The sequence below is a fragment of the Zalophus californianus genome, chromosome X (assembly GCF_009762305.2).
Source record: "Zalophus californianus isolate mZalCal1 chromosome X, mZalCal1.pri.v2, whole genome shotgun sequence".
Lineage (NCBI taxonomy): Eukaryota > Metazoa > Chordata > Mammalia > Carnivora > Otariidae > Zalophus > Zalophus californianus.
In genome coordinates, this window is record NC_045612.1 from 119,917,043 (window position 1) to 119,930,652 (window position 13,610).

Below are 13,610 nucleotides of genomic sequence, written 5' to 3' on the forward strand. Positions count from 1 at the left end.
AAGCCGGCTCCCAAAGACCACACATGGCAGTATTCCATTTCTGTGAAACATCCAGAATGGACAAATCCATAGAGAGAGAAGGAGATTAGAGGTGGCCAAGGGCTGAGAGGGGGGAGCCAAGGGGAGCAACTGCTGTCTGGGTACAGGGTTTCATTTTAGGGTGATGAAAATGTCTGGGAACTAGACAGAGGAGGGGGCTGCACAACAGGGTGACGTATGAAATGTCACTGAATTGTTTGCTCTCAAAGTGTTAATTTCATGTTATGTGAACTTTACCTCGATGAAAAAAAAAAGTTGGGGGGGGTGTAAAAAGAGAGAGAGAGGAAGTAAGAAAAGTAAATCATAGTCCCATTTCCTCACACCCCTGTGTCTGGTTCAGAGGAAATGGGAGGGGACTCAGGGGTGGGGTGAGAGTCTGGTTCTTAACTCTTTCTGTGCCGTGCCAATCTGGTGAAGCCCAGAGACCCTATCTCAGAATTATGTAAATACCTAAAATTAAAAAAAAAAATGAATGAAAGCAATTAGATTGCCATACAGTTACCAAAAGAGTTTTATTAAACACTGTGATGGAGTCATTTACGTGCTGCTTTGTGCATTAAATCACACAATCCCGTAGTCGGTCTCAGATCCAGCATAAATTCAAAATAGTGGGGCGTGTGTAGATATCTGCAAAATGTTAGCAGATAGAAAAATATCTGTGGTGTCTGTTGTTGACACAGTCACAGGAACTGCTAATGCTAGAGAGTTTCCTTGTCGTTATGGAGTTGAACGTTTGTCTGAAGGAAGGCACTGTCCGTAAGCCAAGCAAGAAGCAGGTTCGTGTTAGGAACTAAATGTGCCCGCACCTTGATCTTGGATTCCCAGCCTCCCGAACGGTGAGAAGTGCATGTGTGTTGTTTGAGCTGCTCGTTCCGTGGTATTTTGATATGGCAGCCCACGCTTAGAGACTTGCTTGCAGGCGTCCCTGAAGGAAATGCTAACACTTAGTTAGAGGTGAATGAAAAGATGTAATTTTTTCCTTTCTAAATTTATGGACTCCCTGGATTCTCTGCAAAGCTCTCTTGGATGTCTGTGCACCCTAGTCTATCGAAGGGAGAGGGTCTCTCAAATGAGAAAAAGTCACCAACAGAATTTCTGAGAGGGAATGGAAGAGATAATGGGGTGGCTACCAATGAACCAGATAAACCACCGAATATCTGCTTTGGAAATGTAACTTACCATTGCCTCCTGCACCTTCTCGTCCCAGCCTCAATTCCACGGTCCATACCAGCGGCTTACTCAAAAGGGCTTAGGCACTAGCTCAGAGCAACCTGTCAGTTGGACAACAGTTGGGGGGGGGGGAAAAAAAAAGACCAGCTTATAGGTGTCACCTTACATCTTGGGCTCCAATAATTCCTTATGTAACACGAGTCGCATTTATCTGGTGTTTGTGAACTTTGTCAATGCACTTTTGCATCTTTTGTGTCATTTTATCCTTAAAGCAGCCTTACGCTGATAAAGGGGCTAGGTATTGGTATCAATTTTTTGCAGAGGATGAAACCCAGCACAGAGAGGTCAAGTGACGGGCCCAAGGGCATTCAGCTGGTTAGCAGAGCCACGGCCAGAAACCAAAACTCCTTACTTTGAGCCGTGGGCCTATAGTCCTTTCGGCATGATTTTAGGAGCAGGAGGTCAAATACTTCAGGAAGCAGCTTATTCGCGTCAGATGAGAAGGAGCCCAGGCCCGTCCTTTATGAAAGTCAGTCATCTAGGAGCAATGTCGTAGCTCCCTAGAGGACGATTTGTTGGTACTGGATGCTAGCAAGCAGCAGCACTCCTGGTTTTGTTGTGCTCGTGGCAGGGACGGTGATGGTAGTTTGTGCTTGGTTACTTAGTTTTGTCATCCAAGAATCCACTGCCCAGATTTGAACCTGCATGCTAGGCTTCCGAAGACCTTAAATTTCCTCATTCATGGAAATGGCTTTCCTGACATACCACCCCCATCCCCCTTTTTTGACTACCCGTCGTCCTCGGCACAAAGAAAAAGCATACATTTGGACTTAAATCTTTCCATTTTTCTGTCTACTTACAGACTGGGGCACAATTTTAGTTTGGGCCAGAAGGAGGTATTTTAATGTTTGAATATTGTCTTTTGTACTCTACAGAGATGTTTGCACAAATGTCTTACTCTTATAGCTAGGAGGCTGGATCTGGTTTTGCGTCATCAACAAATGTGACTGACCTTGGTCTAAACCCTTCCCATTTCCCAAGTGGTAGGAGTGTCTTTGTTATTCCCGGTGAGCCCCTTGGACTGTGCCTGATTGTTTATGATAATGAGGTGGCTTACGGAAAAGTTGCAAAAATACAATGAAGAATTCCTGTATACCTTGCCCCCTGATTCATCAGTTGTTAATATTTTGTTCCATTTGCTTTATCATTCTCTACGTTATCTTCTAAACCCCGAGAGCAAGTTACGAATCTAACAAAAAACAAGACATTCTCCGACACAGCCACATTCCCATTGCTCCAATACTGCTATCTACAAATCTTATTCAAATTTTGCCTATTAGCCCAATAACGTCCTTATAGCAATTTTTTCTTCTGGTCCAGATTCCAGTCCAGGAGCATGCATTGCATTTAGACGGCACGTCCCTTTAGTGTCTTTTTAATTTAGAACTTCCCCAGCCTCTCTGGCTCTTCCACGACACTAACATTTTTGAAGACAACAGGCCACTTGTTCTGTGGATTTCCCCTTCGTTTCGGTTTGTCCGATGTTTCCTGATGATTAGATTTGGGCTTTGCCCTTTTGGCAGGAATCCTACACAAGGGAGGCTGTGACCTTCTCGGGGTCTTGAGTCCAGAGGCGCATGATGTTGGCCTGACCCGTTATTGGCGGTGTTCACTTTGAGCACTTGATGAAGGTGTTACCTGCCAGGCTTCTCCACCGTGAAGCTATTCGTTTTTGAGACCTGCTCTTTCCCACAGCTCTACTGCCTACGTGGTGTGGCCGTGTCACCTGTCTTCACAGAGCGCCGAGCTCAGGGTCTCTGTGCATTCAGGCCGCCACAAGGAAATCCCACAGACTGGGGCGCTTACAAAAAACAGACGTTTATTTCTCGCAGTTCTGGAAGCCGGCCATCCAAGATCGGGGCCAGCGTGGTCGGGTGAGAGGCCTCTTCCCAGTCACGGACTTCTTGTCCTGTCCTCGCGTGGTGGGAGGGAGAGGGCGCTGGTCCCACTCAGGAAGGCTCTGCCCTCCTGATCTAGTCACCTCCCCAAGGGCCGCCTCCTGCTATCATCATCATGGGGGTTCCGATGTCAGCATGTGAATCGGGGGGGACACGAATATTTGGACCATAGGCCTCCGCACTGGTGGGATTAGGTGTAGCCTCGGGGGAGGTGACTTTCTCTCCCCACCCCTCACAAGCCCACGTGAGAGTCTGTGGCACTGAAGGAAACCATGTCAGTGCCGACCCCGCTTGCAAGTGACTTTGATGTCACTGGAACCACCCCACAGGATTCAGAGTGCATCCCGCTTCCAAAGGAGAAAATTAAAAGAATAAAACATGGCCAGTTATCTTTTCACAAAGTAGGCCCGTGAAGGTCTTACCCCAGCCACGGGAAATGGGGCTTGTTCGCTCCACCTGCTTGCTGAGCACTGCAGGATAGACTTCTGTCTCCAAGGACAGGCCAGAAAGCTGCAGGCTGCCCTTCCAGCCAGTGCTCCTACTGCCGTGTTTATGGTCCCCCGAGGGCCCTCAACGAGGCCGGCATTGAGTAGGTGTTGTGCATCATCCAGAGTCCAGGGGACTTCACCTGTCCTGCTGGGGGGACGTGGGCTGAGCAGCTGGGGGGGGGGCTCTGTGGCTAGGAACAACCACACGGGTCATCCAGAGTACTTGCCAGAGCCAGGCACTGTCCTGTGGCCCTTTTGATTCCCCGAGCGACTGGGCTGGGTAAAGAGAACACCCCATCTTACAGAAAAGAAACGGGCTCCAAGACATAACACGCCCCAGGTCACTTGCTGGTCAGACGCACCGTTTGATGTGATCATGTCAGTTTTCTCTTTCAGCATTTTATTTGCATTTTCCTCCCTCAAGCAGGGGCAGCAAGTAAGAAGGGGAGATCTCAGACATCGCAGAAACTATTCCCGGGCCTCGGACTGGGCCAGTTGAAATTGGGTTTTCTGGGTTTTGTTTTGCTTTGGTGGGAAGCACACTAACATTTGCCCTGCTGGCCACTTGTACTGCTTTCTTGGAGCCTTTCCAATCACCCCATGGTCTTGGTCTTAGGGTGCTTATTTTATTTTTATTTATTTATTTATTAATTATTTTTAGATTTTATTTACTTACTTGTCAGAGAGAGAGAGCAAGCGCGTGCGCACAAGCAGGGGGAGTGGCAGAGGGAGAAGCACGCTTCCCACCGAGCACAGAGCCCAATGCGGGGCTCGATCCCAGCACCCCGGGATCACGACCTGAGCCGAAGGCAGACGCTTAACCCAGGTGCCCCAGGATGCTTATTTTACAGATGGAAAGACTGAGGCCCTGCACATCACTATTGGCAAGTGCCTGAACTAGGATGGCATCCAGCTCTCTCCTGTTCCAAAGTCTGGCCCCTAAGCCCCTCCTCACTGAGTCAGGATTAATACGGGAAGATGCCCCTGGGTTGCAGGCTTTCAAATGCAAATCAGACAACCAGGCCCTCTCTGCCCCCTTCTGACTGACAAAAATGAAAATGTTGAGTACTGTCTGAGGTTGGGCAGAAGGCAGGGAAAGAAGAGTGAGAGCTGCGCTCACGTGCTCTTGCTGGAATTGTAAACTGGTATAAAGACTTTTCAGGGGTACCAGCCGCTCTCACAGTCGAAACAGCATTTCCAGTTTGATCCAGTGGTTCTACTGCTAGAAATGTTTTCTAGGGCCATATTCGGACACATATGCCAAGATAGGTGTCTATATATTTGTACACATGCACATACCTATATATCCTTTCCCCATAGCATTGTAGGTAAGAGGAAACGCTAGAATTAACCTAAGTGTATATTAATTAGGAAATTAGTTAAATACATGATAGAGTACCCAAACAATGGAAAGTTATACAGCCGCTAGAAAATGACCGAGGGGCCCCTGGGTGGCTCAGTCGGTTGAGCGTCCGACTCTTGGTTTCGGCTCAGGTCATGATCTTGGGGTCCTGGGATCGAGCCCCGCGTTGGGTTTCCTGCTCAGTGTGGAGTCTGCTTGGGATTCTCTGTCTCCCTCTCCCTTGGCCCCGACCCCTGCTCGGTCTCTCTGTCTCTCTAAATAAAGCAAGAAAAAGATTGAGGCAGCTTTACTCATGATGCCATGGAAGGATAGCCAAAGTACACTTTTTTTTAAGTTTGTTTGTTTGTTTAAGAAATCTCCACACCCAACATGTGGCTCGAACCCAGGACCTTGAGATCAAAAATCACATGTTCCACCAACAGAGCCAGCCAGGCGCCCCTCATGTATACTCCTGAGTAGAAAAAAGAGAACCTTATAAATATCGTATGATCTATCTCTGTGTAATAAAAAAAGTGAGGTTATAGAGACAAGTTCCAGAAGGGAATTTTAAGAACTATTAACAGAAGCGACCTCTGGGGAAGGGGAATGGAGAATCTTCTACCACTTGCATTTTTACTGGAAGCATGTATTACTTTTACATTTTAAAATATTTAAAACACCATTTATGTTTTACCTTCATCTTTTATATATTTAAAAATATTATTTGTGTCAATAATGGGGGAGCCTGTGCACGTGTGTGGAAAGGGGGCATTTGGGAAATCTCTGTACCTTCCACTCAGTTTTGCTGTGAATGTAAAACTGCTCTAAAAAGTAAAGGCTATTTAAAAATAAAATGTAAAAAAATATATATATATTTGTGTATTTTCCTGCCCCAGAAATTTCATGAAACCAACACAAAGGCAGTTGAGTATGCTTTTGAAAGAAATAGACATGACCTTGGACTGGGGGTTTCTTTAGTAAGAAAACACCTCTGGAAGGAAGTGAAACACACAGCCAAGACAGAGTAGGGGCACTTCCTGCTTATGTGCAATTGAAGGACTTCTGTTCTTAAAGGGGCAGGAGGGCAGTTACTAAGACTATAACCCTCATAAACCTAAATCAAAGGGACTGTAGACAGGTCTGCAGTAGGCCTCCTTTCTAGAATGCCGCTGAAGCACACACCGAGTTCAATTACAGAAGCTATGTCTTCCATGTTTCCCTGTAAAATGCCATCACAATATTACATTTTGGTGAACCGAATCATATTTTCAGTGAGGTAGAGAAGCTATTCTTTGAATCATGCAACGATGTGTGTGTGTCAGAATATTCATGTATTGGATTTCTCTAAGTAGAAGCACCTCTAGCCGGGTTGCACCACCATAAATTTGTACAGATGCTTCATTTTAAACGTTACCAGTATTTTGCATCTGCCAGCTCATTCCTGCCTCCTGGCAGCCCCAGAAGGGTACGACTGGGCAGCTGCATCCCATCTACAAATGCAAAACTGGGGCACATGTTAAGTGACTCGTCCAAGGTCTCTGGGCATGTGGTGAGGCCAGAAGTGGGTCCCAAGCCTAGCAGGTTGGCCTCTGGCCTGGTGTCCCGGCAGGGGAGGAACTGCGGTTTCCTGGACTTTCATCATCCGTCCATCCGTTTATGTGCAAGTAACTTTCCACTGACTTCTCCTATGCCGACCTAGAGAGTTCCTTGCTGAGGCAGCCCTGAGGTGAAGGTTCTGAGGAGGGAGGGGGCCACGTGGGTAGCGGACGGGGTGAGCCTGGGAAAGCAGGTGAGGCGGGTGGTGCAGGAGGGGTGTCTGCCTCCCTCTCAGCCAGCGCCCCCCCCCCACCCGCCCGGGCTACCCCAGCTGGCTTCAAGAAGGGAGGGAGGAGCCACACAGCGGAGGTGGCTGTGGGGAGGAAATGGAGCACATTTACAGCCTGTTCTGCCAACTGCTGTTCTCCCGTGTGAATTATGGGATGATTGGATAAGTCGAGCAGAGCAGCCTCGCACCCACCCTGTGATCCCCATTATGGACGTTGATTCCAATGCCCCGGGGAACAACCATGAAGGCTTGCCCCCCCCCCTTGCTCCCCTGAGAGTGCTGTGTGCGGGTTTAGCAAAATAGGCTCTTCTCCCCTCTCTCTCGGCTGCCCGCCTCACCCCAGGAGGGTGGTTAGATGTAGCCGATCAAAATGCAACACAGCCAGTTAAATTGGAATTTCAGATGAATAACAAAGACTTTTGAGGAAAAGTTATCCCGTGCAATATTTGAGACATAGTTAAAAATTATTTCTCTGAAATTCCCATTTAACTGGGAGTCCTATCTTTTATCTGGCAACCCTACCTTGGTGGGGGGGGAAACTGAGGCCCTTTCACAGACTGATCACTACTTTAGCTGTCTGTCCATCCAGATCCACTGAAACACAGACACACACACACACACACACACACACGCCTTACTGATCACTACTTTAGCTGTCTGTCCATCCAGATCCACTGAAACACACACACACACACACACACACACACGCCTTACTGATCACTACTTTAGCTGTCTGTCCATCCAGATCCACTGAAACACAGACACACACACACACACACACACAGGCCTTGGTAAGTGTCAGGCCTCACGGTTCTGGCTTAGGAGCTCCCGCCAGCCCTGCCCCAGCTGGGTCTGCCGCCTAGGGCGAGGGGGGGGGGGGATGGCATTGGGGGAGGGGGCTGAGAGCTCAGCCCAGCAGAGTCGTAGGCCACGAACTCCTAGGGCAGATGGGAGCCACCGACTGATAAATGTGCCCTCAGGGCTTGGAGCTGGTCGGCCAATAGGGCCCTGCATTCAGACGAGAAGCCGAGTAAGCAGAAAGACTTCCCTGAACCCCCTAAGGCCTGGCGAGGTCAGCGTATTTAGCGGAGGCTCCTCCCCTGCAGAGGCCGGCTTCCGCCCTGGGCTCCTGGTGGCCGGACAAAGGCAGGATTCAGACCCAGGAGCAATAGGGAGCTGGCTCCCGGGGACACAGAAAGCTCCACACGCTCAGCCCGTCAGGGTGTCATTCAGCAGAGAATCCACTAAGTGCCAGGCAGTGTGCTGTCGCGACAACACAGTGCCTGTACGTGTGGACTCTGTTCACACTCAACTTGATTGAGGTTTCATTTACATAAAACATAGTGCATTCATTTTATGGCTGCTTAAGATGGGTACTGGCGACCACGCGTGCCTGTGGAACCACCATCCCAAACGAGATACAGAATTTTTCCGTCAGCCCAGAAAGTTCCCTGTCTGGCAGCCATTTTAGAGACTTGTGCTTAAATGCCGGCCTGGGGGGAGGGGGGGCGGTGAAAGCCTTCTTTACTCCCTGAGGCAGAATGCTCTCCTCATACTCCTGTGCCTCGGAAAGTCTTCTCTTGTGACGTTTGTCCCTGTTTTGCCGCTTGTTTCTTCCCTGTCTCCTCTCCCTGTCGGGCTGGGTCCCCTCAGTGGTGGGCCCAGGTCTTTTTTCTCTCGGTATCTCCAGCGCATAACAACATGGGGCCTGAATGAGTGCCTGTTGAATGCTCGGCCACAACCATACTGGGGCAGCAAAATTCCAATCCCGCATCATGAAAAGTAGCGAGACTGTTATTAATCCAGAGAGCTCCTCTTTCAAAACAGGTACGGATGTAGATCTGTTTCTCCTCTCCTCTGTGGCCTTGCTCACCTCACCTCAGGTTGCTGACTCTGTCAAAAACCATTGTCAGCCCATGTGGGAAGAAAAGCCCACGAGCCCTTCTTTCTAGGCCTTCCAGGCTTGACCTTTGTGGCCCACTGGGGATAGACACGTAATAATAATGATAATATAACTTCATGTAGATGTTTCTGATCTTAAATGTCACTCGGGATCATTGTAGATCATCTAGAGAATATAAGTGACATTAATGGCCTCCTTTCTGCAAGCCACGGACTAGTCAACGCATTGCTCAGTAACACAGTAGGATTGAGGTAAGAATTAGTATTGTTACCCCCATTTGAGAGAAGGGATCCAGGTTACCCTAACTTGACCAAAGTCCCACTGCTAGTGAGTGGGAGCTGGGATTTGAGCCCAGGCAGCTGGGCCTGAGGTGCCCCACTTCTCAGGGCCCTACCAAGTTTGAGAGAAGAATACGGTAGAGATTTAAAGAAGATTTTTTTGGGGGGGGGGTTGTATTTAATTGTATGGTTTCCTCTGAAATGTACAATTATTATAGGACATAATTACCTGCAAATACGAGCTATAGGATACGTGATTATATCATAATCAAAGAATGGATAAATGCCTCGGAAAATCAGAAAGGAAGATTTCAGGGGAAAAAAAACCCAAATTGAGAAATGACTGAGTTTATAGACAGTAACAGCTGTTCTTTTTAGGAAATTAAACTGATTTTTTTTTCCTTCTCAAAGAGTTTCTACTTCCTCAAGAAATGTATCCTGTTTGCTGTGTGCTCCAAGGCAAACTTTGTGTATGTGATTAACATGCTCAGATGGGCCTGATGTCCTCAAAACAAAAGGATAGGCCATCAGGCATCAGAAGCTTTTTCTTTTTCCCCTCGGTCCTTGATATCCAGCTTGTAACCCAAACCTGTCATTTCCATTTACCCCGAAGTTGTCTGCTTCTCCCCGTTTCCCCTGCCCCTTCTCCAGGAGCCCCGCTTCATGGCGCCCCCGAGTGTTGCTGTACCAGCCTCCTCTAGGGGGCGCTCTCTCCCCAGTCCGCCCTGCTCCACCCTGCCCCCTAGGGTAAGTCCCCTGACCTGTGTCCACATGGCCTCCAGCTTCTAAACCTTCCAGCGCTCCCCAGCACCAGCAGCTTCAAGTGCAAGGGCCTCCGGAGTGCCACAGCCTGGAACCAGGACTACCCGCCGGCACATTTCTCTTTCCGCCAAGTCACCACAGCGGTAGCCACAAGGGTTTATCACTCTTTAGGCATATCCGTGTCCAGGCGTCCACTTCCGGACCATTATTCATGCTGTTCCCTCTGCCAGGAATGCATTAGTCTCACTTCCAACCTCACGACCACCTTAGGAGACGCCCATCATGGCACAGATGCTAAGATAGAAGGCTCTGGAGTCAGACTGCCCAGGGCCGGCTTCTTGGCTGTGCAACCTGCGGGGTCACGTCGTGCGAGCCCCAGGCTTGGTCCAATGTTCTGCTGCTGCCATCAGGAGTTTTAGTCAGTTTGGAAGAAGGTTGCTGGGCTCACAAATTACGTAGCCGGCCCCTATTCCAACACTGATAAGCTGTGTGACGGTATAATAAGGGTAATGGCGAAGGGCTTGAATGGGACAGGGTGGGCTGCATGGGAAGTGGTAATAAACGGGACCTGTCATGATCGCCACCTCACCGCTGAGGAAACAGGCGCTCGGGGACTTGCTCGGCAGCACGCAGCTGTCACATGACAGAAAGTGACGCAATTCGCTTTCACTTCCCGTGTCAACGTGAACTTTCCTAGGTAGCCCGGGCTCTTCTTAGCACGTGGTCACATCGGCTCCTAGGGGATCAACTATGTGACAGGACTCAAGGCCTGGCCAGACCTCTTTTATTCCTTTTTTCATAAGCCTTGAAAGCAAGCAGAGCACAGAGCGGCTCTTCTTCACGTTTGATAAATGAGGCCAGAGTAAACAAGTGACTAGCTCGAAGGCCCAAATCCGATACAGGCTTTGCTGAGACAAAGATGGGAGCAGCAGAGTCTGGGGCTCCGGGAACCCATCCATCATGCCTGTTTCTCTGCGCTCTGGAGCCAGAACCCTCCTTGCTCTGCAAAAGGGGCTGACGCACGCCGGGCTGGGGGCAAGGCTTTTTGTGCGGGTGCATGGGGAGACGGGCCGTCTTGCTCTTTCCTGCACCTCCCAGGGCGCACTGGAGGGAGTGGGGCAGGTAGCTCCCGATGCCACCAAGAGCGGCTTTGAACGACCCCGCAGCATTAACGGCTCAGCGCCAGCATTTCTGGTGGCGACGAAGGGCTGGTGCGGTTGCTACGGTCCGAGTCAAGCGTTCATTCATCTAACCCCACATTCAGGCTTGCTGGGGCTGGGGCTTACGCTCTGCTCCTGGGGAAGGCACGGCGCTGCTGGAAAGGCAGGCCAAAGTGAGAGCATGCTATCTTGCCCTCAGGGATGAGGCCGAGGATGCAGAACATAAGCACCTCAGGGTAAGTGCTCAAAGCCAGATATTATGGCAGCGCAGGGGAGAAAGCCCCGGCCTAGAAAGGGCAAGAAAAAGCAGCCTCCCCACCTTCCCCCGGAGCTGAAATGTGCACTGAGACTTGAAGAGGAAGAGGCCTAACTGAGCTCGGGTCTTTGGCGGCCGGAACAGTTGTCACACACTTCGCAACTTAAGCCACACAAATGTATGCGCTTACAGTTCTGGAGGTCCGAAGCCCAGGCGGGTCTCGCGGGGCCAAAGTCAAGGGACTGAAGACTGTGTCCCTCTCTGCAGGCTCTGGGGGGGGGCATCTGCTTTCTTGCCTTTTGGCTCGTGGCCCCTTCCTCCATCCGCAAAGCCAGCAATGTTGCCTCTCTCCGCCCCTCCGCCTGCCGTTCCGTTTCCCTCTGGTCTCCTGTTCCACCCCCCTCTTCCACGTGCAAGGGCTAAGGACCCTTGTGATGACACCGGCCCCACCTGGCTAACTCAGGACTCTCCCTACTTTAGGGCCCGCTGGCTAGCAGCCTTAATTCTAGCTGCAGCTTACCTACTCAACAGGTGCCAGGGATTAGGATGTGGCCATCTTTGGGGCGGCATTATTCTGCCCACCCTACCCATTTTTTGGGTCACTCACTCCGCAGCCTTCAGCAATTGGTTTCAGTCTCTCTGAGCCCGGAGGCTTCTCATCCCCACCCCGCCGTTGCACAATGTTGCCCTGAGAATTGAATGAGAGAGTGTCTGTAAAAATGCTTTAAAAACGGGAAAGCCCCGGGTGGGCATAAAGGTTCCTCTGGGGTGAAGACAGGGGTGGTGTGATGGATCGTGAGTCCCCCATTCCATATTTGCCGGTGTCACCTCGGTAGCTTGCAGTCAGCCAGCGAACGCTGCAAATCAGGGTGCACCCTAACCCCCCCCTTTAGACAACGTGGAAGTGTTTGAAGGTCAGCAAATACAAGTGCTTTGTTCCAAAATGGATAAAGTAAATAACAGGCCCCTATTCTCTGGGAGCAGTTAGTGGTGGCAATTCGAGAGAGAGAGAGAGAGAGAGAGAAAGGAAAAAAACACCTGACTTTGCTTTATGTTCAGTTTCAATCTGCTTCCTATCCCTCTGCCCCTGTGCTAACTTTCTCTGAACTAAGCCTTGGGTTTTATCTTAACTGTGCTCAAGGCATAAGGAATGTACACTAGTTGGCGGGTGTGAGAATTTCATTAACTCGGGAGGCCAGGCCACACATCTAACAATGGCATGCCGTCTTGGCGGCACTACTGGCATCACCTGGGGATCTTGCCAAACTCCAGGCGCCCAGGTGGTATCCAGACCAGTTCCTCAGAACCTGGGGAGGGGCCCTGGCATCTGCACGGGCACAGGAAACTCCCAGGTGGTTTCCAGGTGCAGCCAAGGGCCGCCCCGGCAGTTTATTTTCCTCGCTCTCACTTTGCATTGCTGTTTCTCGGGTTTTCTGTTGTTTTTAAAGACGTTTGGCAAAAGCTTCGCATCCACTTACAACCCAAGGCCCTGGTTCGGCAGGAGGTGAAAGGGCTCAGAGCTTTTTATTTATTTATTTTCTAGATGTTTCAGGGATTAAGAAGCCCCACACCGAGAAAACCAGTTCTCCCAGCTTCGTGTGACATCACCCGGAGCCAATAAAAAACTTCCACTTGAGTTTACCAGTTAATGTCTAAATTGATTAAGCCTGGACATTGCTGGACAAACCGTGTAGGATTAGGGCCCCCCCAAACTTTTTTTTTTTTTAAATGAGGGAGAGCCCATTCTCCGATTTGCAGTCGACCCGGCCTTTCCTGAGCTCTCTTAGTTCCAACACGTTTGCTCCAAGTCTGTCGTAGTGCTGCTGGGAGGAAAATGTGAGTCCACAGCGAGGTGAGAAGCCGGGTTTCAGAGTCAACAATGAGCCTTCCACGCCCTTGAACGCACTCTGAAGCGAAACCCAAAGCTTTAGACAGGCTGTTGCTGCCACCTATTGGCGGCAGCGAGTCATTGGTGTGGGACACCCCCCCAGCCCCCCAGCCCCGCCCCGGAAAGAGTCGCAAGCCTCCCGGCGGCGGGCGGCTGAATCCCAGCCCGACTGTGCCCTGCGGTGGCGGTGACCTCCCCTGGCCGGGCCAGAGGCAGAAAAGGCTAGGCCCTCAGATGTAGCAGGTGGGGGTAACGAGAACGGGGAGATGCGCTCACCTAGTACCGTACATGATCTTTGGGCCGTGTTCATGTCACTCTTAAACGAGCATCTGAAAAGGTTAATGTGCATGTCATTTATATAAGAATGATATTATTAGTGATAATTGGTGATAGTGATATTTATTGGATCACCTTCCAGAATTTTATTCCACGTTTTTTTAAACAACAGCTAGCCAAGATTTACTGTGCTTGATACTCTGGGTGATACTGTAGCTATGAGTAAAAATTGTGGTCCCTGCCTTCAAGGAATTTATCATCTTGG

General features: G+C 49.9%; 1 long non-coding RNA gene across 1 annotated transcript in view; it reads left to right on the forward strand.

The window, feature by feature from the left end:
* Positions 1-615: 615 nt before the first annotated feature.
* The window catches only part of LOC113931500, a 31,687-nt gene continuing 18,692 nt past the window's right edge, over positions 616-13,610 (forward strand). The window contains exon 1 of the long non-coding RNA XR_003522732.2: positions 616-875. This is a non-coding gene — a long non-coding RNA (uncharacterized LOC113931500). The remainder of the gene's footprint in view (positions 876-13,610) is intronic.